This window comes from Colias philodice, chromosome 13 (assembly GCF_061535455.1).
Source record: "Colias philodice isolate Cphi_HAF_F1 chromosome 13, ilColPhil1 Martin Lab GWU primary, whole genome shotgun sequence".
NCBI lineage: Eukaryota > Metazoa > Arthropoda > Insecta > Lepidoptera > Pieridae > Colias > Colias philodice.
The window spans coordinates 8,442,685-8,468,848 of record NC_143098.1 but is presented as its reverse complement, the minus strand read 5'-3'; the positions used below and the strand labels follow the sequence as shown (position 1 = coordinate 8,468,848).

Sequence of the window (26,164 nt, the reverse complement as noted above, 5' to 3'; positions counted from 1 at the left end):
GTGTTATTGAAGTAGCGCTAATTGCTCGCAATATAGTGGAGATGAGGTAAAGGTAATTGTTTTGTATTGAAGCACTTTGATGAATAAGTATTTAGGGCTGTATATTGTTTACATTATGGCATGTAGAACGTATGCTGTATGGGGATGTAATGACAAAGATCTTGATACTTGTGTATCTGTGATCAGATGTGCAGAGCTTGCTTGCTAAGAATGCGCTTAGTTTGTTATAGTTTTTTTTTAGAAAGTCCTGTATAATGTGTTTACCAACCTACATTCTGCTTATAACAACATTAGGTCTAATACAAAGAAGCGTAAGCAAAACTACCATGTTTTAATTCCTTTTTAAAATTCCTTCTTCAATGAGTTGCTCAAACCACCATCGCCAATCCATGCTTTATAAAATAGGTATGCGAGTGTCGTCAATCACCCGTCAATACATTTTCTAAATTGCATAGAGCCTTGCAGGTGTGAAGATAAATGGGAGCTATCGTAATTGCGTCGCAATTAACTGAATTAATGTAAAACTATTCGATGGAGATCACGAGAACGACCGACGATTATCTTACAGTGATTTAACATACGCAATTTTGGTTCTAAACGTGTGTTCATGTGATTAATGTTTAGTTGTTTTGGGTCGTGAAATTTTGTTCTTAATTTGACAAAAATATGTATAAGATTTATAATAATAGAAGGAAATTCATTAACGAGAAGATGTAGTCATAAAGATGCGCTCATAGCACAAATAAACAATAATTACTTACTTACAGCTATAGGATAGGATCCACTTTCATTTTCATAATTTAATAGGAGCGTTATAAAATTACGATTATTAACTTCTTCAATTGCCTAGTTATGATAGTGAAATTAATTCAAATAAACTCTAGCTTAAGGCTAAACTTTTATTCATAATCGTGCATTATAATAAATAGGTTGAAACAGTCAATCTATCAATTCATGACTGCAGTCACGTTTGAGTCCAATTTAAATGCCACACACGGCAACAATCCCTATAATTTGAGATCAGTCAAATCTCTGCCCAATATTAAAAACAAACAGCATACAAACACGTCATTACCTCAAGCTATACACGACTGGCAAAAGCTCAACTATTGTTAAACGATTAACAAACTTTTGAGTGTAGGAACAAATGTCTAGCATCACCAATTCCTACCTTATTACTTTATGTATAGGATCAAAGGTTGGGCTATGTTGGGTTTATAGTTGGTCGGTTTGTGTTGATATGTAATTACTATAATGACCAGTCTATCGTGACCACTAAACGGACACATTGTTATGATTTGAAGTCATGAAATGAGAATGGTCACGGGTCATCTCGAGCATGTGTTTCGCGGAGATAAATCTGGTTTCACTTTTGTATGTTAGTTGCGGTCGTTTTCATTAAGTTTCATCACGCTACGCTATAAATTTATTATATAAGTACGCCTCGTTTTGTCGCGTATTCTACAATTTTAATGTATGTCCGTCTCGACATACATTATATAAATTGGTGCGTAATACTAAAAATGCCGCATAAAAATCTTCATAGCGTCCTTATCAAGATAGTTACCATAAATCTCTTCGGAATAAGATTCCGAAAGTTTAAATATCTCGTACTTTAACTTATAAGGTAAACTACTTACTCTTCTCACTTTTAATAGAAACATTTGCCTTTGAATGACATCAAATGTATACTTTAATTTCCCCACAAACAAATGCGGTCATAATGTCGATTACTTTGTAAGTTTATGTTTGTATCACGCGTTGTTTATCACTGGCTACTTACAGCTGCTTTCGTTCTAACGCTCGAATCGTGAGATGCAAATTGTATGTATTTATAACTATCGCTATTTAATGACCATGACCATGATAAATATTTTTAATTGGTGGAATGATATTTATAAAAATTAACGTCTAACTTGTACGTAAAAGTCTTTTGCTACGATTTTCTTTTTGTTATTACGTTGCAACAATGTTGTTACGTTGCATCTTTAATTAATTTTCCAAGCTCTACGTAATGTAATTCTTTAACATTAGTAATTTATTATTCTCAATGGACCACTTTTTATGATGGGTATCATTGATACAGGGCTATAGAAACTACATAATATATTATCATGGTATTTCGCAAAGCAAATGGTATCGACTTTCTCAATTAACCGGTCCGCACTTGTAAGATGACATTAGCAGGCCATCGTTTTGAAACTAGATCCTATTATCCGGACTCACTCGCATTAGGAAATAACTACTATGCTAATAAAAATTGATAGGACTGGTCGTTAATTGATTAACGTTGAATTTATGTTGTTTTCTCGTATTCGTAGATAAAGGTTCAAACGTAATGCCTATGTTTCTGTATGTATTTCTCTTTCCATATCATAACCAATAATATCAAAATTAGTACAATTTACTCTTCTAAATTCTGTTTTATTCTAAATTTTATTTTATTTCATCTCTTTTCTTAACATTTCAAATAACAATCATATTCTAAGTTAATTAAATAAAGAAGGAGGAAGGAAAGGAAATTATTTTACAATAATTCCAAATATTATTGTCTATTGATGTAATTTCGCTGCATAACTCTGATCACATGACGAATTCAAATAAAATCAACCAACGATATGTGCATGGTGTATGGGTACCTAAATAACTTAGACCATAGATAGATCAGAGAACCGCACACGAATTTATATCCTTAACGGGCGAGCTTTAATTTAGCGTGGAACCATTTAATTTCGATCGGCAATTTAAATAGAGATGTCTAGATGCACCGATAGCAGCCGGGAGCAGGCCTTACGATTTTATCTATGACTCTCATTTATACTCTACGGTCAATGTGCACCCGACCTGCTTGTTTATATAGTATGTGCTAGACGCCATGTTGTTTATAATGACAGTACACACATACGTTTATGAATAGATTTTGTGAATTTGTTTCATTCAATTCTAGTAATAAAGTTATTTGCAAAAACGTACACAATTTGATAAATTTTAGTTTATACCATTGTAATTTGAATTTAAAATGCCTCGTACTTTAAAATTGCATCTCCAGATGTCAATAAAGACACGTAGGAGCGTAGAGTATTGGCTTCAGTGGTAATTCAAGAAAATTGCCAATATCACTACTACTTACTGAATCGTTATGGTCGCCTGGTACCTGACTACGGTTTTGCATTGTGGAAAAGGAATTGACATGTAGTATTATTTGTAGAAACCAAAAAGTATTTAATAATAAAACCGTCACAGAACTGAATATCTAGAATTCATAAAATTACGCAAAATCAAAGGCAGTTGTAACTAAAGGTGCATGTTCAATGTTACATGGCATCATACATAACATCTACGAGCGAAAACTGAAAAGCATATCGCAACAGATCGAAAATCGCGTCCCGATGCGAAATCAATCAGAGCCGACAAAACGTACCGACGCATTACACCATTTCACGCCACTCTTCAATCGACGCCAGAAATTACCGGGGCCGCTTTCAACGGAAACCGTACGCGTGCTGCCCGTAATGGAGTGTAATCTGCAGATGGTAATGTTGGTTGCAGCGCCATCTAGTTTAATGACGGCGCGTGAACCAGTTTGCGACCTTTCAATGTTGGAATGTCAACCGCTGGAGAACAGCTAGTTGCGTGCCAAAGTACATTAGCTAGTGTATGAATTTATTGTTGGTAGGTACGTAGGTTGATGTGGTTTGATTGTGGCTCGCTTAGATTGGTCGATTAATATGATCGTTAGGAATAGGAATACTACTACACGTGCCGTAATTTTTATTAATTACCGAGTGAGGACATATCACTGAGAGAGACTCTAGCGGCATGGCTGATTAACGATACAAACCGACCTCTTACCCATGCCTATTGCCATTTATAGCCATGAAGGCTCCTTAAACAACGAAAGAGATAACCAAAACTTGAAGCATATTGGTTACAGATGAACTCAAAAAAAAATATATTATTGAGTTACACAGGAAGGAATTTACCATTAAAAACGTAGGCACACAATTATTATAACTCGGCCTGAATAATAGCGTCACAAGTTACTACTTGTTCTTAGCTTTCCACGAACTTGGCGACGTTAACTGCTTCGTAGTAGCGCACATCCTGAAACTGCGACCTTGGCTTCTCTGAAGACATTCCGAGTTTACGAGCACAGATTATAAAATACGAACGTCGAATGTAGTGAGTCGAGTCCCGTTAGTTGGGGAATTTGACATGTGACATAGCAATATGCATAGTGGTGTCAACTTTATGGGATTATATTTTAATGATATACAAGTGACGTCTTATCTCTGTGAGTTTGGATTTTGATGGCTTACTTATTTTAAATCGTGTTCTGGTTTCCTTGTGTTATTAATAATTCTATTATTTAAAGCTACAAATAAATTCTTAATATAGTAATCTGGAATTCCATTTCCTCATTATTAGTGATATATATAACTGCCAAGTATTAAATTAAATACTGTCCGAACTAATATTGCGGGTAAATAAATAAGTTTTATTATAAAGAACTACTGTGACAATTTATTTCCTCATCGCTCTACCTTTATGTACCTTCCCTCGCTATTTTTAAATTCAAAGTTTGCAGGATACAAAGTCTTATACGCCCTCCCATACATCTCAATTTAATTCAACTCCGCAGCATCTTAATTGAAGATTGCCGATGTATATATTCCGTACGGTCAGTTACTAAAACAACAAACTAGTTTAACCGACAGATAATGCCGGTCCAAGAATCTTTACCACTACCATTTGTCTGAGTCCCGCAGTGACATCTGTCGACAGCGTAACGAGTTTATCTAGTCTACACTCATTATTCAAAGCCTTACCACGCTAACTCGAACTTATATCACGACTCCTCACTGTCCCGTCGCATCGATAGAGCATTTAAATGATTACGTAATTAAAGCGTACAGATATTTAATTAATTTGGCCCGATAAGGCGAGATCAGAAGCGCCGTATGTAAATTGAAGGCGTAAAAACATTTAACTTACGATCGGTAAATGAAAGGAGATCGCATGATTATATTACAGGACATATTGTAAAAGCCAATTATATTGGTATTTAATTAATTTACTACGATGCATTTAAATAGTACTTTTACTATTACTATAAGATATATCGACACTCATACATTACATAAACGTGCGGAACAAAAATTGCCTATCATCATGTCACAACGCATAATACAAACATAATATCATTATTATGACACGATTTCATCTCAATCGAACAATAGCCGCAAGTAATGCATATGTAACACTGGTTTTATAAATGCACGTGTATAATAGAGCTTTCATAAGTCGCTTGCGAAATATCGGCGACAATATATCGAGTGCGATAAATTATGGTAGCGGTAGAATTTGCATCTACAGTTACACAAGCAGTTATTTCGATGTTTCATTCGGATTCTGTTCTCGTTACGTAGCACATCTCGAAGCTTAATTATTATTAACCCGCTGTCTCCGTTCTATCGTTGGAAACAAATTGTTAAAATAATCTTAGGCTATTTATACACCCACGCCTGCTCACGATTATTATAGTCCACGATGATCATGTCCGATAACGTTAATGAGATTTAATCAATTTGCATCTAAAGTTTATACTTTTAGAGATTTATGATACGCAGGTAATAATATATAATCGTAAAATGGAATTTATTAAGAAGCCGTTTGGAGACATTGTAAAATACTTTGAGTTAAATCCATGGGTGCAAATTAGTTCTGCTTCAAGAAACCTTAAATATATGGCTCATTATAATTTTATAATAATAACTACAATACGTTCTCTTGGATATCCAATGTAATATATTATTTTCTAATCCCTAATCCTATGAGTGATTTTAAATCACTGTGGGCGGCAAAACATTGTAAAACTTGATTTTTTCTCTGAAGTAGCATCAAAATTACACTAAAACAATAATTAAACTCAGATAAAAATAAAAGCTTATACAAAATAGGTAGTAAACATAACTGTTTATTAAGCCTACCTATATAAATTAAAAATCGTACAAGTCTCTTTTTATTCCCGCGCATTTAGACGAGGAAATGAAACTCATTGTACAAAGGAAAGTCATTTTACAACAATCAAAAGCAATGCCCACCGATACCACCCACCAAGCTTATCGCTACAATTCAATTTATTTATAAAATATATTTCTGGTTCGCTTCTCAGATTACCGAGCGCGGGCCCAATGACAGTCATTTAGAACGTTTCCATGGTTGTGATGTTTATTGAGTTATGGCCCTTTATTGCTATGGTCCACGGTGAAAGGCCAGATTTGCCTTTAGTCTATTGTGCTATTTGCAATCTGCGATAACTTGTTCGGCTATTGATTGAGAATTATCTGCTGTAAATTGAGCCGTTGTTTACTAATTGACAAGCATTGTAGCTTTGACCACGAGTATGCGGAAAGTAGGGTTATGATTTTCACCCGTGAAATTGTGTGAGCAATGAGCTAACTAACTAATTATGATATTTTAACAATTATTGAGTACAGTAAAAATCGTATTGATCCTCTGGCGCTAGTAACATATTCCCTTTAGAATCATTCCCGTATTAGTTTTTTTTTTTTTTTTTAATTTTTGTAGTTACTTTATCGAGATAGTCAGTCTGGAAACAATATTATATCTATTCGATTTAGAACTCTTTATTAACTATTAAACATGTAATATAAGTACAACTACGGCAATAAGAAACCTGTAGAAATTGTTCTTCTTCCTTTACATAAAAATAATACAGTTGCCATTTTAAGAATTTTGCTAAAATTATTTATAAACTTAAAAAATAAATGCTTCGGTCTTTCGTTTTATGCGCAGTAGCAAAGCGTAATCTTAATGTCATTTACGACTAGGTAGGCTCAAATCAAGATTGTAATTTTTTGGGAACTTGGTAAGTGCAACAAAAACTCGTTATGTAACTTCTGCGTTACCTAGAAAATTGTTTTTTCTCGTGTGAGAAAGAAATAAATAATAAAATTTCATCTTCAAAATTGTTAATGATACTTAAAATTTATAAAAGAGATACAAATAGTAAATATATAAATTGATTATTTATTCGTGTAATTCTCTATTTAACCTCAACAACATTGTGGCTGAAATTTGTTTAGATCAAAGGCCAAGTGATAAATAAAACGTCTTATTCGAGCAAGTAAAATTAAATACATTCATTTTCTTATACCTATGGTTAATAATAATTGTAATTGTTAATTAACACTGAAAGTGAACACATTTTGTTAACAAAAATTGTAATATTCTGTCTACTTACGAAACACCTGAATGTAATACGCATCTCGACAATTTTTGTATTTCAAGAGCGAATCTCAAGTAGGTTTAGTATGTTTGTTTGTATTGTGGCACTGCCGGCGGGCGGGCACGCGCCGATCTCAGATTAGGCCCCAATAAACGTACTCCTCTACAACCTATAACGGCATGTTTTATTGCCAGCTAAGGCTCAAGTCCCACCTACAATTATGCGATCGACAATCGACTATTTTGCGCCATAAAAACGAGAGACTGCGATCGCTGTATCGAAGCTAGAGCGAAGAACGCGTCAAATACTTATCACCGAGAATTGTTTAACATAGAATTGATATATCTCTTTATTTACTTGAAACAGATGATGCAGAAAGACTAGTGACAATAAACAACACTCCATACAAATACAGAGGTTATAATTATGGCACCACCAGTGAATATATCAAAAATTTAATATTCTAATCTAAGTAACCAACTTCCCAAGATCTTTGGCGAACTGAAAGGCGAATTTGTTGTAATGATATAAAAAAAAATATTATTTGATTGAAAGTCGGGTATTTATCTGCTAGTAGGACGAAGACCTAAGATCGTTCGCGCTGCCGTGGTGTAAATTGTAGAACGGATTTTGCTGTATCTCTGTTAATATCAATGAAATATAGCGGTAGATTTGAGTGCGAAATTGAACATCGAATGATCGAAGTAACATCAAAGTTTAACTTTAATATTACATCAAAGTATTATTTCTATTATCGAATAATGGTGATGCCAAATTGATTATTATTATTTAAGTATTTACACAGTAGGTTTATGTCTGTGTTAATGTCATGCATGTGTTGATCTCAAAATAATTAACAATTAATGAGAATTGAGAAGCATTTGATACTCCACTACTTATAAATTCAAAATTATTGATATTCAATATGAATCTCGCTCGTCATGATTTCCTACCACTCTGATCAGGAATATTGTGTAGTGTTGTTTTTAGTTATATATCCGTTGATCTAAACACAATTGTATTGTGTAGTAAACAGCATTGCAGCAGTCGTTAATGTTATTGTTAAGTATTTAAAGACAGATGTTATCGCAAATAACGCCAGCCATTATTTAAGATCCAGATTATCAACTACCCGAATTTTTAACACTATAAAAATTTTAAAAGGACAAACTGACTTTTTTCCACAAATTTGCGATAATTATCAAGCAATAAAATATTTAATGTTCTTCGTTAACATGCACCCACGGGTAACCTTTAAAAATATATCCGCATATAATCTGATTTTATCATTGCGTCCAAAGTAAATGCTACTATAGTAACTAGAGTTATGATATAGTTTATTGCGTCATTGCATGCAGAAGTCTAGATTCGATGTACCTAAATCGATACCACGCGGCACACTTCACGTCGAAACAAGTATCCTGTAATGAAATTAATTTCTTCATCTCGGGTTACAAGTAAGATAGAATGCTCCGCAATAATTTAAATCGGTTTGTATAATTTAATATTGATATAAAAGGTATCGCTTCATGCTACGTAGTACAATCATGTTAATACGATGAGCACTCTCACCCCCCGGCGTATCATTCCTACTTAGGTATTTATTGATTGAAGATGCTAATGTGATCGATAATTCTGTAGCAGGAATATTATAAGAGCTATATCCATGTCTCGAGTATATGCACTAAATTATCATAATATATGTAAACATAAAATTGTTGATACAGTTTGGTAGTTATCTATATCTCCTTTTAAATGATCAATTTATATTTTATTGAAGTAGATATATTATAAACGTAAATTTAATATTATACCTAACCATAAAATTCGATTTTAATCCAATAATTATTTATTCAATATTTAATATTTTTCCGATTATTCATGAAAATAACAAGGAGGATTAATCCTTGAAAACAAGAAAAATATCAATCTCCGGAAATATGACTTTTCTAAGAACAATAAAATTTTATTATGTAAACGGCGGGCAACGATCAAATGACTGCTTCCATTTTTGGTTATAGAATTTGTTCCCAGTTCTGTAAAGGTTAAAATATCAAAATAAATTATTTAAATAAAGGTCAGATGTCCTAATATTATATACGATGGATGAGTGAGTCATTTAGCCACAAACTCATTCACAGAAAAAAATAGCGGTATTTTTCGCATAACTGTAACCAATATTTACGCTAATGTTTATGTAGAGCCATAAACAAATAAATTCAGAAATTATAACCGATCAGTTTAATACATTTACAGTAGGGATGTAACGATACCGATACCGATATATCGGCCGATATAATCGGCAAGCCCATATATCGGTATCGCCGATAATAAATCAACCGATACCGATATTTTTTTATTAAATTCTTTCTTTTCTTTTATGTTTTTGCATTGTATTCATTCATATTGTTTTATTTCTGTTTCTGTAATAGTGTTAAGGAAGAGCAGAACCTCCTGACACAAGCATTTTATTTGCTTACTAGGAGTGTTCCAATCACAAATTTGTTTATGTAAAGGAAAGAAATAAATAATTTTGAATTTTTTTAATTTTTATAAAATCGTTTTAGTCGGGTGACATGTTCATAAACTTGTGTCACACCAAAACCTCACGAGCGCGATCGCAGGTATAACGAGAGAGAGACGGACCGATCTCCCGTTTCATCTCGAGCGCTGCCACTGCTGCTTATGTTATCACGTAAACATCTCGATCGTAAACCTACTTTACAAACAACCAATTTTTTTGATATCAAAAAATTCAAAAACCCGCGCCCAATGAACGATGCGGGAGGCCGCCCGCGCGTGCGCACTTTGTTTTCTGAAAAAACTCTACCAATAGTAAACTTTTATTAATAGGTACTAGGCATGTGCGCCGATCGGCGTGGCGCACGCCGCCGGCCGTTTCAGTCACGCCGACGCCGCCGATTTTTTTTCCGGCGTCATCGGCGTATATAGTTTAAATAAAGCATTAGTATTTTTAAATATATAACAATAATAAATTAATATATTGCTGCACAATCGTGAGATATGCAAACTCAGAGACTATTTCCTCGCAATGTTGGTTATGCAATCCATGCTGAAGTCATAGAATGTGACAAAGGACTCACTCCCCTATCCCTGGCCAAACAGGACTGGCAAAAGCCGGCAGTGCTCAGCATTTCCGACAGGGAGGCCATATGGAAAGAGAAAGAGCTAAACGGTAGGTTTCACAGGATTCTGCATGAACCTCATGTAGATTTCTTGTCCTTCGTTCACTGGCTGCGTTTCGGTGACCTCTTTGGGGAAACCGAGGGTTTTGTCTGTGCGATACAGGATCAGGTGGTTAAAACGAATAATTATCGGAAGTACATCATAAAGGACGGAACCCAGGACTTATGTCGTATGTGTCACCGTCCTGGAGAAACTCTCCGACATGTTACTTCCGGTTGTTCCATGCTCGCCAACACTGAGTACTTGCACAGGCACAACCTAGCAGCTAGGATTATCCACCAAGAGCTCGCTCTGAAGTATGACCTTCTTGACGGAAAAGTGCCTTATTACAAGTACGCGCCGGAGCCGGTCCTGGAAAATAACCGTGCCAAATGGTACTAGGATCGGCCCATCATCACAGACAGGACTATTCTAGCGAATAGACCTGATATTGTGGTGATGGACCGAGCAACTTCCAGGATTTTCTTGGTAGACATCACTATCCCACATGACGACAATCTTGTTAAGGCTGATTCAGACGACATGTGCAAGAAACAAGTACAAAAGGTAAAATAATTTGCATATTATTTGTACTTGTCATTTACATTTTGCTCGTACTTCCCTATTTTATAATTCCTTGTTTTTTTTTCTGATTTTGATTGTCGCCAATGGTATAAATAAGAAATTTAATGGAGATTTAGGCGTATTTTACTCATTTTCCCCATCCACGCCGATTACGCCGATGACGCCGCCGCCGCCGGCAAATAAGATGCTAGACGCCGCCGCTGGTCAAAAGAGCATCGGCGCACATGTCTAATAGGTACTGTAATGTGTATTACTTAAAGTTTAACTGACTTTGTAAAATAATAATACTAAAATAAATGGTTTTGTTGTTTTTTGATTTGGCATTTTTATTTAAAAGAATACGATTAACAGTTGTCTCTGTTAAATGTTGGTAACTTTTTATGCATAATTCACTATTTATTTTTCTACCAAGCCATCGATATCGGTATCGGTATCGGTATCGCCGATACATTACTACAAATATCGGTATCGGTATCGTATCGGCAAAATCATGTATCGTTACATCCCTAATTTACAGACTAGAGGGAAACATTTGGAATGTTCTAAACAATTTATTCTGAAGGTGTAAATAATTCCTCTCTTAGCCATATTTGCTTACTCATATCAAGTCTGGATTCCATTGACACTTCAGCTCCTACATAATTCAACGTTGAGAAATAAATGTTACGTAGTGGACGCATTGCCTTATTGTCGCTCATTACAAGACGACAATTCCAAAGGTAATTTACGCCTTGTGATACAAATAAAGCCATTATATTATCAAACATTGCCGCGTGCCGTCATTAAATAATAATAATAATTTCCGACGCGAGAGTGGATTGTTTTGTATTATCTATGTCACTCTTTCTTTGCTTTCGTTTTGACGGATGGCAACGGCGCATTTGCTTTTTTGCTGTAATGATTTCTAACAAAAAAGGTGGCTAAGGCATTTTTGGTCTGTGAATCTAGGCTGCCGAATTGAGAAGGTTTAGAGTTAAGTTTCAAATTTGTTCCTTTAATCAAGCGATTAACCTCCTTAACGAAAGCCAAAAGCTATTGAATACTAGAAAAGTTGTAGATTTATTATGTTGCATTCATTCTGATCTATATTTTCGGAAACAGATACGTTCCGCAGTCGTCAATATTGGCGATAACATTAATGTACTTGAAACCCGATCAATGACAAAAAAGCATGCAACATTATTACACCGAAGGTATTATAAATAAATATGCCAAGATCTAGTTTCTCTGGTAGGTGCGCGTGGGCGAGCGTAGGCCGAACCACTGATATGTTGAATAATAAACCATTGTAGGAGGCGAACTCACTAAATGGATGAAAGGTCATTTTGGCTAAATGTCAATTTGGAGCGTTTGTTCTTGACGGCACGTAATTTGGACGGAAGTAAAGCTGTCAATGGGCAATTTGGAATCTCGTTTTGTTGTTTGTACAAATTAACAGTAATAAATAATGCTGTTACTAATCAAAGGTATGTAGTAATATATCTTTATGAACTCATTAGTTGTTACATAACGTTTTTTTATGTAATCGTTTGGCAGCTAAATTGCCGGGAAAAATTATTGTATCAAATGTCAAATGTCTTTTTACTTTAAACTGGCTTTCTGAAGGCTTTCTGTAACTGGATTTTTGGTAACTTTATGATTTCTTTATTTAAATCATTAGAGACATTGCTGGGTTGTGAATAATATTGTATGTAAATAACACCATCATTAGTAATTATCGTATCAATCAATTGGACTAGGTACTATAGAATCGGACGGTAATTGTTCATTACATAACTGAACCGGAACATTCTAATAAAACGAACAATACTATTATGTCGACTACATAATATACTCCTTTTCGGGCCAGCATCTTGTTTACATTTACGTGTGTGGCAACACAATGATTAGCCGTGATACAATTATGTCGTCACAAGTGGAAAGCGCTGGCAGCATCATGTCTGCAGCGTACCTACAGTGTACACATGGCGACACCGCACCCACGTACATGAAATAACGCTATTTAACCTGTAATGATACACATTACAATCAAAGGTGGAGCACGTTTTTTTTTAACGAGCGACCAACGAGGCCCTCTACGCATTTGGCGTTTGAAATGTCAGTGCCAAATACCAATTTTACTCCTACGCTATCGAAAGTTTGTTCTAATGAGACATTTTTAATGACGTTATCTAATAATAGATTAAGGAAATATTTGTTCAATATCACGAATGATGTGTGATGCTTTTCCTAACTAGTATTATTGAAATGAACTTCTCATTTTTATTTTCTTACATCCTCGTTTACTTAAATGTACCTAAAGTGTAGTTTCGCCAGAGAGAGTCAGCCAGTTTTCGCAATAAAAGGAAATCATTGCACTGTAATTATCCGTTACTGTTAATAATTTAGATGCATGTTATAAAATTTTATTATCTACGGCGCGCATGTTCGTGCGTAAAGCGTGACAGGTGCGCGCGAAACCGCAGTAATTCTTGTGCCTCGGTCGCATTGACCGCAGATTGTCGACTATTGAAAATTACTGTGTATTCCATTGCTTCTTATATAACAAATTTATGAGTTATATCTCCGACGTAAAAAGCAATGTATAGCGTATTGATTCTGACCCCGCTCACGTTACATTCTGTTTGCCGAGGGAATTTTGTGGTTTCGTGTGGGTTAAGGAACCTGTAAGGCAAACATGTCTTCGATCATTGTTTTGACATTACGGCCATGTCATGCGTACGGATAGCCTTCGGAGCGGTTAATGTTTGAAGGCATTTATTTGATACTCTACCTTGAAATATTATACGTAAGTTTTCATAACAATTAATAATCACTTTTCAGAATACAAACATGAAACATAATTATTTTTTATAAAATTATTTTTAATTCGTTTTAGATTTCTTAGTATTGCGCTCATGTATATTTGCAATGAAAGTCTGTAACTTAAGATTGTAATTTAAAATAAAAATATTTTTTATTTATTTCAAAACACTTCAATTACCTCACCAGAAAAATATTAGACCATAACCAACAAATCATCGCGAACGTATCTACCCACTCCCGCGGCGGCACGGAAAAAGAATTCTATTCGTAAGACGCCATTCATGAAGCGGCAGCCGATAGCGTATAGAGATGGAGATAAGATACGTTTGCTCTAACCTCACGACCTCGTATCGATGTTACAATATAATTAAAGTGAGATTGGCCCGGTGTTTACCGGCCGGATGCTGGACATGGAACCCTAATTCGGTGTTTTGTGCCTAATGACTATCTTTTTTTTGTTATGTTTAATTGAACGAAGATGTAGTCTTCGTTGTTGTGATGCTGTGATTCGACTCGATTGTTGATTGAACAGTATGTTTATATTGAATACAGCCCTGTATTCGTGTTTTCTACATAAACACGTATAAGCACAGTGTTGTTGCTACAAAGAACACTGCTGCAAAGAAGTCATCTCATACATTGTCCATACTAAATAAATACTTGAGCATTGATTGAAACCCGTAACAGTATCGCAGTTAGTAGCCCGCGTACATATACCCGAAAATAAATAAATCCCATTGTTGTACCAACCTTTCACGTTGGCCTATCGACACGAACAATCGGACCGTTTTGAAATTGTGAGACGATACAATTATCGATGTCCTAGAATCGATATTGACCGAATGCACCTCATTTACCGTCCGGGTTACCGGCGGCTGATAGTATCGATTCGAGTCGACTCGGTGGGTGGACCGACTCGATTTGAGCCGTCCTTACAAGGGCATTTGTAATAAGTCGAAACAATCGGAGCGACTTGATGATTGAGTTCAAGGCGTAATCGGGAAAGCTGTGTTGTGTATCGGCATTGTATTGATTGTTAAATTGGGTTGTATCTAATAAAGGCGTTAACGAAAAATATATTGAATTTATAATGTTTTTAGTGTGACATATAGGTATAGATTAGGGATGTAACGATACATGATTTTGCCGATACGATACCGATACCGATATTTGTAGTAATGTATCGGCGATACCGATACCGATACCGATATCGATGGCTTGGTAGAAAAATAAATAGTGAATTATGCATAAAAAGTTACCAACATTTAACAGAGACAACTTTTAATCGTATTCTTTTAAATAAAAATGCCAAATCAAAAAACAACAAAACCATTTATTTTAGTTTTAGTTTTTTACGAAGTCAGTTAAACTTTAAGTAATACACATACAATCAGTACCTAATAAAAGTTTACTATTGGTAGAGTTTTTTCAGAAAACAAAGTGCGCACGCGCGGGCGGCCTCCCGCATCGTTAATTGGGCGCGGGTTTTTGAATTATTTGATATCAAAAAATTGGTTGTTTGTAAAGTAGGTTTACGATCGAGATGTTTACGTGATAACATAATGCAGTGGCAGCGCTCGAGATGAAACGGGAGATCGGTCCGTCTCTCTCTCGTTATACCTGCGATCGCGTTCGTGAGGTTTTGGTGTGACACAAGTTTATGAACATGTCACCCGACTAAAACGATTTTAAAAACGTTATCACGTTAAAAATTAAAAAAATTCAAAATTATTTCTTTCTTTCCTTTACATAAACAAATTTGTGATTGGAACACTCCTAGTAAGCAAATAAAATGCTTGTGTCAGGAGGTTCCGCTCTTCCTTAACACTATAACAGAAACAGAAATAAAACAATATGAATGAATACAATGCAAAAACATAAAAGAAAAGAAAGAATTTAATAAAAATATCGGTATCGGTTGATTTATTATCGGCGATACCGATATATCGGCTTGCCGATATATCGGCCGATATATCGATATACCAAATACACATAAATTCTAAATGCATACTAATGAATAATCCATAAATATCAATAAGAAATGTGTATCGCGGTGCAACAATTATATCATTGCTATCAAAGCGCTGTATTGCGAAGAGGCGATCGTAAATAAAATGGACTGCTTGTACTTACATGGTAGTTAAAACAATGAGTGCGATGTCATAATATAATGTAACATACATTACCGACAGCAATACCGCGTGAGACAAGGGTTTAGATAATTCAGCCTCATGCATATTCAGTATATGTTAAACAAACAAACGAACACACATTCGAGATATCTTGTCGTAGTCGCGATGCGATGTGATACGCGGAGGTTGTAGGGTGAATATCGCTCGAGTTATTTGAATGTTGGCGTAGGAATATGTTTGAGATATTTTAATAAAATTTGGTATTATTCTGATTCATTATATCATTGTTGACAATTTTTCAATACATTTCTTCCTACATACTGCCTTAATTACATTTTATCTGTTATTGTTTGAATTAAAATTACCTTTATTTAGGTTGGCCATAATTACACACACACCTTCATAAATAAACATGTACTTACCTCAATTTTTATTAAAATATTTTTTTGTTTTCGTGAACGCCACATGACCCAAGAGTATGTACACATGGACAATCATATTTCTATACATCAGACATCGATATGGATGGTCACAGTAACCTTGTATCCGCGTAGCCCGCCTTATAAGGGCCGGGAACACAAGCACACCGGTTATCGGCTGAAAGCGGCCCGGTTCGCTAATAACAATCCAGCTTTTAGCTATCTAAAGTTTAGAGTATCGAATACGTATTGCGTAATATTGTGGGTATTGTTTTTGGCGTTATCACTTCGAAGATTGCTCTTGAAAGACTTTGGGATCTCATTTGAAACGGTAAAACTAGGACATGTTTCGTCTAAAGATTTCAATAAAATTTTGTTTTATTATGAAAAATACGAGTAGATAGTAGTTAGTAGTACATAATTTATGTTTCATTGATAACTAAAGTCTTAACGAAATCATTCTTCTTGTATTCCTTAATTATATATCTACTGTTCATAATTCATGTTACATGAATCTGGACAAACTTTGCAAAAAAGTATGCGTATTTCCTGAAGATCTAACTAGGAAAAGAGATATCATCCTTTATCACTCCCAGTTCCCGATATTTCGGTTCTATTTAACAATCTCGTAAAGAACGAACGCACAATCTACATTGTGTCCATTAGCGACGGAGTATAAGCGAAACAGAGCGGCGGCAATCTCTGCTGGTAGCTAATTTATTGGTGAACTTAGTCGAGTATAGTCTTAATAAAGATAAACAGCTTATCAACATCTACAAATAAGTTTTACGTCGATGGCTGGGCGATGCGCGCCGTTTATAGAAATGCTTTGAGCCTTTGAGCTGGTTTACAAACTATTGTATTCATGAACTGTGTGCGTTTAATGGTCGTGTGGTGATTTACGACTCACTTTTGCAATATTGATATCACAATCGACTGTTTTAATAGTTATTTGTTACTATTTAGTCTTATAAAGGAAGTTTTCAGAAGTCGATTAATGCGAATAATGTAGGTACTCTATATATTTAGATTGGTTCGGTGTTGATTGAATCATCAAAATATTCATTTACTTATAACGAATATGAACACATACTAAAGTCTGTAAGTTAGCTCTATATTTTAGGATTGAAACAAATACTCCATTTTCAACGCAATACGTAATCATATTCTTTATGCAAGTAGAAAATTAACCAGCAATAAGTCAAGCTTATTTTTCCACGCACTTCAGCCGCACGGTGTAGACGCGTACATGGACGCAATCCCATTTCCTAGCAAGGATACTTACACAACCGGTTATATAATTGGTAAACTCTGTTACATAATGCAACACCACCGTGTTCTACCCCTGTTACAATCTGCCGCTAATGGCAATATCGGATCCTTCGGCTTGCAACACCGGCTACACTGAAAGCCCTTGTAAATAAGCCTTGCGTACAACGTATATGCGTTTAGCTAAATTACTGGATCCTTGCTTCATTTAGTTGAGATTATTCCGCGGCGATAATTAAATCTGCGTCGGTTTGTAGGCGGGCTTTCTCTGCCGGTTTGCGTTTTAACGTTTATATTGTGGATTCTTTATTATCGAATAGAAATATGAGATATGTGGAATTATGAAAATAATTAATTGTTAGAGGCAGAGTGATAACAATTTGCAGGGTTGTACACAGATTGTTGGATTAGATTTGGGAATTTAGACGTTGGAATCAATATTTAATTTTTTTTTATTTTTTATAAGAATACTATAATTTTCAATGTCAATTTTCAAGCGACCATACAAATGAAACTAGAAATATGTATACTGCAAGCAACCGTAACAATCACTTTACATGTCTTTGCCTGAAGTCCGAACAGTAATTGTTATAATTATTTGCGATCGTACCGCCAGCGAGTGCCGTTCTCCTATCAAAACTGACTGGTAATTTTATCACAATAGACAACATGAAAGCTAACAATTGGCCTTAACTGCACCAACTCAAATGTTAAAAGTGACAAAGTGTGATTGGAGTGTAGCAACTAGAGAAATGTTTAAATCATGATAACAATCGTTCGTGAGTATCAAGTGTTGCACTTTCCTCCGCGAGAGGGCGAGCGGCACGCGACCACCTCGCGGCCGATAGTGCTGGATGTCGATATCGATAGATTTATTGTTTGACGTCGGAACATACGATGTTATGTGATTTATTATATTGGCTTAGTTGAGAATTTTATTGGATAATTTGTCTGTGTTTACAATCAAATACGTAGATGGACTTTCATATTAATTAATAAAATATAAAAGAACGCTTACTGATAGTAGAGTTATAATTTAAAGCTCTCTTTCGTTTTTTAGGTACTTAATGCTTGAGTTGGTGTTTTAGAAACGTTGCTCGTTATACGAACATCATCTCAATATTCTAAACTACAAACAAAAATAATACTTATCGATAAGAGTACATCACTAAAAGTGAAGTGGCACGAGCCTTGATTGCATCTAGAATCGAGTCGATGATACTAGATTGTTTTGGAGCACGCCGCACCTTATTCAGAAATATCATGACTGCTGAACGTAGATATTTTTTAGCTTCTAATCAAACTTCTATTTACAGTAGGTAAGCCAATTTTATTGTTCAATTATTATCTAAGCAAAATATGTGAAATATTACATCATTAGAAAAAAAAATATTTCTTTGTTTATATTTGAAAACTATTTCCTATACTTACCTAACTATGTATTAAGTTTTTAACTTTCAATGGAAAATAATCTAAAATTATATATTTTATTTTTCAAACTATTTGCCTAAATTAACACCTGTATTTTCAGTCATAAAACATAATATGTGTCACAGCATCGCATACCTATATAACAATTTCATGTTATCTACAAACAAAAATAATCTATCAACCTAAATGCATTTCATTACGCAAACTGTTGATTAGTTTCTGTGTGCACGCAAATTTAAAGACCTAGCTGACCATATAAAGCCTAACCATATAACAAACCCTTCCAATCTTGAACGCTAAAGCAAGAACTGGTTGCCAATAAAATAGTTTTTTCATAAACAAGCCACCGATGTAGGAAGTATGAAATGGGCCCGTCTCTACGCCGCAATTAAACACAGGCAATATATAACCCTCGGTAACCTCGGGTTTAATTTAAACGCAGCGAAATCAATTAATGCGGGACGTTTATAACAAATAAAGGGGGATACGACCAGTTTCTATTGAAACGGTTAAATTATAGGATTGTAAACTTATTTATTTATTTATATATTTATAATTCTTTATTGAACAAAATATGAGAAAACAATAGTATGCAAAAAGAAGTAGAACTTATGTGATAACGAATGGACTGAGCGGTTCGCGAATTGTTTATTTATTTTATGCACCGTGTTTATTTGTTATCAACTTTTAGATGTATGTACATTGTACACGCAAAGGAAACAGTTGTAACAAAAAGTATGTAGGTCATGGCATATTAAGTGTACAGGTTTTTCATTCGATGTTTTTGAGGACAAAAACTATGGATTTATTACTTAAAAAAGTAACGATGACTTGAGTATCCTCCATGGTGAAGGCAAGAATACCTACGAAATTTCACGCTTATAATTTCTATTTTCAAGAATTGTTCGAAAAGCAATCTTCAAAAATTTCCGTTTTCCTTATAACTTTATAAACTATAGCGAAATGAAAGGAAAGTGCACAGAAGGTAATAATAGAGCATGATAATTATATATCTTACAACGTGTATTTACTAAGAAAGCTAAGAAATCAGTAGCGATTACAAACAATAAGAACTATCTGCGCAGATATCGCAATCCCTACGTTCTCGAAACACCTTCCATTATAAAGCACATGTCTCTCGTATAATAGTTACATTCTATCAGGCATTGTTCTCCGCGGAGGCCAGCATAACTTGACCTATCGATGAGCAAGAAACGAGAGCACAACGATGAAAAGTTGGAGGTCAACTCGGTTTATGCGCGCAACCTTAGACTGGGCGTTTTCGTGTCGACGGAGATCGTACACATTCGTTATCGTTCGGCGCATTAAGCCCCGCCCACCTGCGCGTGCGCTTTTGCCATCTTTGTCGCTCACCTGCATTTTCAGCAGTCTATCGCAGGCACTCGCTGCGTGCACACGCCACACCCACTAACTATGATCAGGTCATTTTCCAATTATGTTAGAGCTTTTTGCGGCCTCTCGATGCCCGCGTTGATAAGCTTTCTATTTTAATAGCAAAATGAATGAGATAATATATCGTTCGCGCCCAAACAGATGTGTGACGCTTATGTATGACCTCATGGCTAGTTCGGACGCCGTTAATTTCATAACAGCAATTTATGTGGCTTTGTTATAACCGAGAACCAATTGATACTTAATAAATATACTGCCATAACCAATAACCATATATCTTGTCGATTTGCGAGTAATTTTAAAGTAGTGGTATTATATTAATGCAGATGCTATCTACCCGTAATTATAGTATGTATTCCATATTCGTACTTTTGTTTTAATGCTTTGATTATCGACCAGTAATGCAATTTCAATAGAAACTTTCTTCATTCACCATGATTCAGCGGATTCTTTCACACTAATCGTTGCAATGGGCAATTTTCCTCGGGCGTATAAACTTTAATCATTGAAGAATATAATTAAGGCACAAGAAACTTAATGGAGTCAGTAAATGTTAGAAAGCGTAAGTAAAACAAAACGACAATTGATAAAAAACCAACGCCGTCCCATGACCCTTGGGTTATAAACGTGGAGATTATAATTACGGAAAGAGAACAGCCGCTAACCGTCAGCTCGGCCGCGGCGTGTAGGGCGAGCCAGAGATGCTTTGAGCTTAATTGCAATCTTTGTAGTAAAGTGCGTTAGAGTAGTGATGCGATCAGCGATCATTTTGTCGATATGCGTGTACAGTTTATCTTTATTTTTAAACAGTACAATATAATATGATATTATTCCTACAATAGACTTTTAATTGTTATTTTTATCCTTACTTGGGTATTGCCCTTCATATCTTGGGCAATTATTTGTCTGAACGTCTGAACTTTATGAAAAAAATTTTACCTTTGTGTTCATTTTTCATGTCAACAAAACATTAGAACTTATCAATTTAAATTAAATAATTGCACATGCAAGAAATTACAGCACGCTCGTTTCTCCAATACGAGTCTGAAATTACCCAAAGCGAAGTTAAAACAACACCAACGCAAGCACAGTAAACATCGAATAACCGGTACACGAGAACGCCTACCGATTGCACCTGCCACGATAAACGAGCGCGGCTAGTCATAATTTATCGACAAGCGCATCACTAGCCGAGAGCAAAGGTTCCACAGAGGGCGCAAGCATCAATTTGCGCGGTAGCTGCCGCGGGCGCCGCCGCCCCTTCATTAGCCCCCCCTAACCCCTCCGACCCCCAAGGAATATACTTTAACCTTTTTTGCACCACAACCTGTTCGCTGCCGTGGCTTCACGGACGCAATTTAAACGATCCACGGCCACGGGCGGTGCACGGGACAAATTCATGGCATGATGTATAAATTGCTTACGTAAACGCAGTGTTTAAACATAATTTTTAGTAGCATCCGTTTCTTTATTGGTACGGAGAATGCAGGTTAGAGCTTAGACACGATTTTGATATTACATGCTGTATGTTTACCATCGCATGTTACATTTAACATCTCAGATATGTTATCTCTTATAATATATTCGTCCCACTTTGTGCTAGGGCTCATTCATATATAATTTACTTTGAATCAAACGACTACTAATGTCGACTTCATTGACCAGTCTTATATTTGATAATGGTACCTACTATAATCGTAAATGTCTCTTTGTTTAAATACACCCTCATTGACTTTTTGAATTTATGATAACCCAGTTATATCAAGGAAAGCAGTGTGAGACTCTTTAATAAGAATAGATAATTATTTATTTAATATTTATCACTTGCATCAAATTACTGTTAAAAGAAATAATGATAGGTGGCATACGTTCAACTTTAAGTTCGAAAGAACTAGCCTGATAAAACAGGGATGGTAACAGAACATCAGGTATATTAACCTCAATTCATATGTATCAGACAACGTTAATATTAACCTTGGTTAGGTAATTACTCATTCTCCTAATTACAATTTCACAAATATCTAACGCAGCACATAATTGAACTTGCCCACAAATAATACGGCTCGGATCTCTGAAACTGCCAATTTGTACCCCAATTAAATTATTTTCTCCTGTATCATTCCGTTGCGTCGAGAAACAGCAGGTCACTTTTGACCCCGGGGCACTAACTTTAAAATCCCGAGCCGATTCTCCAGCTAACCCCTATTAAATTAAGTATGCCCCCAAACCACTATGTCCGAAGGATGGTGGGGTCAGTCTGACCCTTGCGTTCCTTTAACGCATGCCCCGTAGGTGTGTTTCGTGTAAAGGTTGCTTGATTCAATCCTTATATTACCGTAATTTCAATAAAGCTCCATCTAATAATAAGCTTACATTTGCTAGTATAAATGTATTTTGATGATTTGATATAATATTATCACTAGAATCTGAAACGAGTCACAGAGCCGCTTTTTCCGAGATGTATCTAAAATTTTTAAGTTTAGTTTATTAGTGATATTATAAGTGATGGTAAAAAAAATATTAATTCCTATAACAAGCGCTTTTACGTATCACATTAATTCGCAAATTCTTAGATGAATCTTAATTTTTTTTATTAATGAATCCTAAAAAATGTACATGCGATACGAGATGAAGAGGTAACTCGTTAGTAATTTTAGTTAGTCCAATTTAAAAGCCTCTTGAACATTCCTTGTGTAACAAGTCTAAGTGGCGGGCATTCGTCAGCCACATATTTCTCAAGGCGATTGCGTACCTTATAAATAAATTCACTAGATTCTCGTGTCTCTATATCAACGTCGATCAAGAAAGGAGCAAAATAAGTGCAGCAAATTGACCTGTCCTTCAGAGCGGGCGGCGGGCGCCGGCGACCTGTCGTGCCGATAAGTAATTCCGTTCCCATGAGCTAGCTACCAGCTATCTCACTTTAATTATTCATAGGCCTTTTTTGTAAGCCATCGCTTTTTACCGCTCGACGGCTGGCAGCTATATAAAATTAAAAAATAAAAATAATCGAACGCCGCGGCAGCGTCCGCGTCGGCGCAATTTGAAAAAAGAAGTATACGTCGGATGACACGGATCGAACTCCGGGCAAATGTCGCGCAATAAAAAGTGGTCAAGCGTGAAGATGAGCTGGCGGGGCGAAGGGGCGAGGGGGGCGCGGAGTGCGGGGTGCAGGACGTCACGTAGGCGGCTCGCTTTTTGTCACCGTTCCCGCCGAGATGACAGGTCGGTGGACGGTGCCGCGACCCGAGAGATCGAGAACGGATCGTCTTGATACTGCCGATTGGACGCGCCCGTTTTGTCACACAAATACCTAATATTGTTTTACCGTGAAAACATTTTAAGTGACGCTTGAAATTTTCCGGCGAACGATGCTTAATTTCACGACTATTAAAAGCGTGCAATATTGGAAACGCGACGGCAAATTTAAACGAGCGCTCGTTGAAGTTATTTGCTGCCTTTATTCATATACCTTAAGCTACTGGTGACGGAGATTAGTATAGCTTTTCTCTTGAATAGCAATCTTAGGCCACCTCATTTAACTATATCCCTACTACCAATTGAAAACATTTAATTCTAAAAGTTTAAACTAGGGATGTAACGATACCGATACCGATACCGATATATCGGCCGATATAATCGGCAAGCCGATATATCGGTATCGCCGATAATAAAACAACCGATACCGATATCAAACAATTCAAAAAACCGCGCCTAATGAACGATGCGGGAGACCGCCCGCGCGTGCGCACTTTGTTTTTGAAAAAACTACCAATTGTAAACTTTTATTAGGTATACTGATTGTATGTGAATTACTTAAAGTTTAACTGACTTTGTAAAATAATAATACTAAAATAAATGGTTTTGTTGTTTTTTGATTTGAAATTTTTATTTAAAAGAATACGATTAACCGTTGAGTCTCTGTTAAATGTTGGTAACTTTTTATGCATAATTCACTATTTATTTTTCTACCAAGCCATCGATATCGGTATCGGTATCGGTATCGCCGATACATTACTACAAATATCGGTATCGGTATCGTATCGGCAAAATCATGTATCGTTACATCCCTAGTTTAAACCCAAAAGTCATCTTTCACTTTAAGAAATAGGAATTCATTGCGCTACGCAACAGAAGCAGTAATTTTGAGAACAACAATTAATATCAAATATCAAGGTATGTTAACCGCGCTATACAGTGAGACGCACAGGTGCAGCCGAACCGGCCGAACGCTAGCGCGGTCCAGCTTCCCATAACCCGTTGCTCAAATTTTACCATACCGCTTTTTGTTTACATTCTTGATACTTGCAAAAAGTGTACGGCATTTGGTAAATAATTAATGAACTTAACGATGCACTTTCGTCCTAGTAAACAGTATGGAATTTTAATGCTTCTCAACCGTGCGTTATTTGTTTTTTTGCTGCTTAGTGAAGTGGGATTATTCTGACGGTAATGTTTGCTGTTTTCCGTTCGGTTCGTTTAAGATAATAAAATTTGGTTCATAATTATTTTAAAGTGTAAAAATATTAAACAATCAAGTTACTTTTTAAAGACAAATTCCTTTTAGAAATTTTCATGTTTTGTATGATGTAAATCAAATCAATTAAAATACTGCAACCAAATACAAATTTCGATAGAAAATATTGAAAATTTTAAATGATAAATCATGTCTATAAAAACCCCGAAAATTATGTCTGAAAGTCTAACAAAAACACTATTTCCTATGATTGTAATAACCTCAAGTCACCCGTGTCTAATTGTACGGCGGATGTTTGAGGTGAAAATTGAAATCATAACGATACCGATTATCTGTGAGAAAAATAATGAAAAGAAATAATCCTTCTTACATAATAAATGTGAAAGCTTCAGTGCTTAACTAATAGAAAAAGTATTTAAAAAAAATATTTTGAGCAAATTTTAAGAGAATTGACTAAAAATACCGCCGTGATCCGCATAGGCAAAGACGGGGCGGGAAACAAGATCAGAATCTATTAATCTTCGATTTCGTTTCATATTGGCCAATATTGTTCCATTTCTAGTTAGTTGTAAATTAAATACAACTGCTCAATAAAACAGACGTAATTAAATACACCAAGTGAAGTTTTTAATTTATTACAATAATTTTATGTATCCCCCGCTGTGATCACAGACGACATACCATTTTAGTCGCATTATTAAAACATACTTAATAGTTGATAATACGAATAATCAAATATTAATTGACTGTACCATAATAAGCGACACTTATACGTTATAGCCTCTCTACTCAGTTTAAATATTAATGTCTTAATAATAAAAAATAAGTAAGTGTGGATAAAATATCTTAATTTATCTATCTTTTAATTTATTCTTAAAGCACGTGGTCGTGAATTTTATAATTTTTACGGAAAAATTATAAAGTTCAATAAACTTTTCTCAACATGATCTCTCTTCTTAATATTGGATATTACTATTATATACTTTAGTCCATATCTTTATTTTTCAATTAGTGTACCTTATAGACTAATAATTGTACCATTCCCTCACAATGATATTAACGATAAAATTACTCCAATTGGTCTTTTCTAAATCTCATTAAGTAAATCTTTATAATCAGAAAGCTTTGAGTTGTTTTATTACATCCTATGAACATAAAATACGACTTAAAACAATTACAATTCAGCCTCAAATTT

The 26,164-nt window shown here is 35.3% G+C and overlaps 1 protein-coding gene across 4 annotated transcripts in view; it reads left to right on the top strand.

Annotated features, from left to right (window-relative positions):
• LOC149483556 (uncharacterized) overlaps positions 1–26,164 on the top strand; it is a 184,693-nt gene that overhangs the window by 156,048 nt on the left and 2,481 nt on the right. The window lies entirely within an intron of this gene.